Source organism: Vigna angularis, assembly GCF_016808095.1.
Source record: "Vigna angularis mitochondrial DNA, complete sequence".
Taxonomy (NCBI): domain Eukaryota; kingdom Viridiplantae; phylum Streptophyta; class Magnoliopsida; order Fabales; family Fabaceae; genus Vigna; species Vigna angularis.
The window spans coordinates 329577-334890 of NC_021092.1; the positions used below are offsets into that span (position 1 = coordinate 329577).

The following is a 5314-nucleotide window of genomic DNA, read 5'->3' on the forward strand; positions in this document are numbered from 1 at the left end:
CGAAAAGAAGACTAAAGAGAATCCATCCTTGATTGCCAATGGTCCTAACTAACGACCAGAAAAAGAGCCTTGAATGCTAGGCAGTTGCCAGTCAGAACAAAAAGAAAAAGAGGGACATCATCGACGCGCGAACGGTTAAGGCAAAGGCAAGAATAGCATATCCGAACAGCTTCCCCAAGTCGTAGGAAGACTAAGGAACTAAACAAAGAGCTAAATACGTAAGCAATCCCAATTCCTGCTTTCCCCGAAAAGGCTATAGTCGCAGACCCACAATCAGCCAAGTTCATTCAGTAGACATCAATACCTTATCTTCTCGCACGGGGAAAGAGATTCCCAGCCCAGAGTGGAGAAACTCATCAAATCCATCTTGACTGTTGAATCTAGCTTACTCCTTTCCTCGAGTGAGGTTTTTTTTAGTCGCTCCTTAGCTCCTTTCGTTGAGACCTCGTTGCGCTACAGATTCAAAGAGTGGAAATTCCCTGACTGAAAAAGAGGAGATAGAAAGTTCTCAAGACTTTCTCCGATACCTTCCCCGAATCGAGTTACCGAGTGAGCAAGAAAAACCTGCTCTTGGAGTGGAGAAAAGGGCTCCTATCTAACAGGTCTGCTAAGGGGAGCTCATTCCTCTTCGTTAAAGGCGGACTCCTCGACAACTGAGGAAGAAAAGAAAGCTTTCGACCTACGCTGACTCCTAAATACGAAGACTCCTCAAAAAAGACTCAATTCCATGGCAGTTTTGGGCAGTGAGCCACTCCTTGATCAAAGACTCAGGGATAAGAAAAGAATACAGGCAAGGAAAGGATGTGAAATTGTTGATGCGGAGAATGCCCTCTTTCTCTTTAAAGGATCAAGAGTTTACCACGTACACAGAATCGAATGCTAGTTCGTACCCAAGGGATTAGAGATTCCTAGATGGGCGGCTTGTTCTTGAATGCGCAGGGATTGGGACTAAGAAGACTGCTGCCATTCCATTCAGGTAATGCAATTGTGAATGTCCGATCAATAGCAATAGTGCTGTGGCACTTATTAATGACTTTCCTGTTGAGCATAACTTCTGGAGGATTTGATATGGATGTCACTTGCTCTAGAATCATCAGTTTCCTAATCGAATAGGATAGGACCGGTGCAGGCCAACTCGGAATAGAAAGAAAGAGCCCTTTAGTAGGACGAGGTCTGCCTTTAGCCTTCCTGTTATTAGGAGTGGATTAGTTAGAGTCGGTCCGTTCTCTTGTTTCAGAAGCCGAGTAAAGGGCTCTTGCTGATACTACATCAGATATTATTATTATGCGATGGTTACTTAAAAAGATGAATCTGGGAGTTTTTCTGGGCCTACTATTTATTCTCTTTTGTGACAACAAGAGTGTTATCCAAATAGCACACAATCATGTGTTTCATGAGGCGAACAAAGCATATCGAAATAGCCTAACTCACTTAGGGCACTTCGTTCGCCATCACTTTCTACAGGGTTCAATGCCATACATTTACTCAGAGCTTCAGATCGCGGATCTTCTTACGAAGTCCCACACCACTATGCGATTCCGATACTTAGTATCCAAACTCCAGATGTTATCCCTTGAGGCATCTTGAGTTGTAGGGGGAGGGGGGGTGTTAAGCATATTGATTTGTTATATTCTGTATATAGTAAGTAGGTCTTGCTGTATATAGCACTTTCCTTTTATGGATGGAATCGAGAGGGAAGAAAGAGTCCGGTTTCAGAGGCTTGATCAACTTTGTTCATGGATCATCAACAAATCAATCCCTAAATGCTTATTTATATTGTCGCCACGGAAAAGGTTCAGGTAGGGAGAACTCTGAGATTATATTCTAAAGTTTTAGAGAGTTTTTTTGAAAATCCATCTCCACCTATTTGTGCCCTTCCTCCCAAAAGCATTCCGGCATCTGTTATTCCTGGTCTCACCTGTGAAGCAAAGTAGGACAAGGGAGAAAGACATGGAATTGATAGGGAACCGTAGCCAAGTGGCTAAGGCATGAGTCTGCAAGACTTCTATTCGTCGGTTGGAATCCGACCGGTTCCTACAGCGCCGCGCCATTCCACCCATCATTTTTTTACTTAGTGGATAGAACGGGGGCCGGAGCTTGCTCCTTCGTACTAGTGTAGTGGCTTAGCTGCCTGAGTTTCCCATCCTTACCATATTCCTATTCCTTAGCACAAGCACTAAGTAAGTCTACTACCTGTAGGTCGAGTTCAATTACATCGAACCTTATGTTACCTACTTTTACTCATATCTGAGGTATACCTCAATACAAGACAAGCACAGGAAAGGATATTCAATAAAAACCGGGCTATCGCCCTATTCTCTCTCAATTGCCTATCCTTTATAGACGAGGGGTTCGCGATTAGCAAGATCGGCTTCGATATCACTTATAAGGGCTCTGTAGACTTCACTGTACTTTCTCCGGCTAGGAAGCCTTTGGTGTCCATGGATATGGATGTAATTTTACCGATGAAAGCGATTCAAAGCCTGAAAGATGCGCTGTCCTAAGCCTTAAGTGAAGGGAAGGGACATTTCATTTCAATCAACCTATTAGTAAAATGTGAGAATGAGCGGACAGGCCGATCGGATAAGATTCTTTTCCTTTACGGAGGGAGCTTGCTTATAAAAAGAAGATAGGCCGGTGAAGCTCAATTACATAAATCCAACCTGGAGAGTAGCGTAAAGGGTATTTCCTCGATGAGACGAAAGATGCCCTCATAGCACTACTTCTCTGCGGTTCGAAGGTGCCATCCATGGCGAAGAACCGCCATCAACCTATCATGGACAGGGGCTAACAACCTCTGATTTACGTAGTTTCCTATGCGGGTTGATAGGGAAGAAGAAAAACCGAAGATGAGTGATCTGCCCCAGTTGATGAGCCAGAAGTGGGCGTAGTTTAACCGATATCATAGAAGTACTAAATACGAGGGAATCCTGTCATTATTATAAGATAAGTGCGCCCTTCGTTGCGAGGTGAATTAGACCGGTACCGGAGATGTGGAAATAGGTAATGGGATCTGGTCTTTTGACCGACAGAAATGCGTAGGAAGCGGTTCACTCTTCGCCAGAGTAGTGTCGCATAAAAAGCTGCTCCCCTTCGATATAAGCGGAGTTCCGGAGTACAGGCCCCAGGTCTTTCCTTTCCTGTATGGCAGGAAGTCCCTCCAGGTTGTCTGGTTCACCGGGCTACCTATTCAAAGATGAACTAATTGCCTTTGGTTTCTTCTAATGGCAGGCCTGTCCCTCCTCTATCCCTTCCGGGGTACCTCTTCATCTAGTATCAGACGATTCTATTGATTTCTTCTCGGTGTAAAACAAAGGGGTCTATCCCTAGGACTCTTTCTCGTGAACTAGGGTAAAGTAAATAGATGGATCGCCCTTTCCTGTCCTGGAAGTGGATCCCAAAACAAAGGTTCTAAGAGTCAAGTAATAAATGGCCTATTAACTTATTGAGGCTCTCTCCGGTTTTCTCATCTGACTCTAAATCATTCTTAAACCTGAGTTAAGTAGCTCTCTTGTTCTTGGCTGCTAGACAAGGAGCTAGGTAGAGAGATATAATCTATCCTATCCCTAGGATGGTAGCTTCTATTCCTTGATTACCCTGTAAGTTAAAGAAGGGATTAGAATGCTTCTTGAAGCGGCATAAACTACTATTTAGAGTCTTGAGTGCCGGAAACCAACTAAGGCAACTCCGATTGAATGCGGAATCCCGCTAGCCATTATTCGTATGAACTCCTAGATCCATGAAGGATATGGGCATCTGTAAGCCGGTGTAGCTAAGCGAAGAGCGGAAAGAAGGAATCACAAAATCAATTCATTCCTTCTTTTTCTTATTTAAGTAGCCTAAATCCGAAAAAAACCTACCACTTGGCTGCTATGGAGCTAATGAACCTTGGCCTTTGCCTTTCTTTCTTATCTTTCTATCCCTGCCTGTATCCTATCCTTAGAGCTCCCCTTTGCGTTGATTATAGGCCTTTTTGTTTGCCCTTTTGGAGAGGTAAGGTATAGAGCTTGAATCCCCCAGCTGACATCTAATTCTCCATTGGGCATCCTCATGGCATCTACTTCTTTTAAAAAAGAGAAAAAGCTTTTGCCGCTCTTTCCTTGGCTTTCTTTCGCGTACGTGTGCTCGTCTATCCTTTAATAGACAGAAGTTCTCTGTTCGAAATCAAGCTACAGGCCATCTTTGATGGCGGTAGAACAGCTAGCAAGAGGTGCCCAGGTACCGTTAACAAGCTCATGAATTTCACTTGAAAGCGAACCCCATGCCTTATGGTTTTAGAGTCCGTTTGAGTATAAGCCTTTAGATTAGAATGGTTATATATACTTTAGAAAAGGGCTATCTCTCTCTAGCTTTCCTTTCATGCTTGCGTTCCTACCTACTTGCTTTCTAGCCCCGATGCCAATGCCCTTTCTGTTTTCGAGTCTTTGTAATCTTATGCCATTCCTCGAGTACTAGCACACTTTGAAATGGTTATACCACTGTCTTCGAGTCCGGTTGAGAAATAGCGGAATTGAGTACCGGGAAGTAAGTATGAGTAAGGTCCGGGTCTGGTTGAGTAACTCAGGATAGAGAGAGTCCTTCATTTCTAAAGTATGAATAAATAGTAGACATCTAGCTACCTTTCTTCCACAAAGAATTTCTATTGACCTCCCGCTGGATCCTCTTCAATCGGGTGATTACGGCCTGAAGGATCGAAAAATGTGGCTTTTTAGCCCTATATCGACTTTCATTCCCACTTGAAAGTCATTGTTAGGTAAAGCATCTCTAGCAGACGCTATCAGTGAATCTTCTTAGTCGATCGGAGAAAGGTAGCGAAATACGAGTGCTCAATTCAGATTCGATATCAGGGTTTTCTTCTGTTGGAGTGAATCCCTTGCTTGGTAAGATAAATTGAAAGGATAAAACAACAAAGAATAAGAATAAGATCTTTTTTGATTCATAGAATGGCAAATATACCCCTTTTTTATAAACTGACTCCATAAGAGCTATAGTTAGAATAATGGTTGCTACCATAATAGAAGTTTTTTTTGAACTTCTACATTATTAATATGTAGTGGGTCAAAGGATGATAGGGGAAAGAGAGCTCTAACAGTCTTATTGATAGGCTCCCCACAGTCACATGGGCTAAGAATATTTGAGTGGTGGTCACAAACATGGTTTCAATAAGTATCTCTGATAGAATGAACAATGATTTGAATATCAGGAGCACTCAATGCCTTAGTAGGATTCTTTAAAAGAGGGTAAGGGGCTATGCACGCCCATATAGAATAACCAAAGAATATACAAAGAAAAATCACAAAGCGAATATCTACGT

At 42.9% G+C, this 5314-nt stretch overlaps 1 non-coding gene across 1 annotated transcript; it reads left to right on the forward strand.

Moving 5' to 3' along the window:
* The first annotated feature begins 1963 nt into the window (after window positions 1-1963).
* On the forward strand, window positions 1964-2036 carry trnC-GCA-1. Its single transcript has one exon. It is a non-coding gene; the product is annotated as a tRNA-Cys (tRNA).
* The last annotated feature ends 3278 nt before the right edge of the window (window positions 2037-5314 follow it).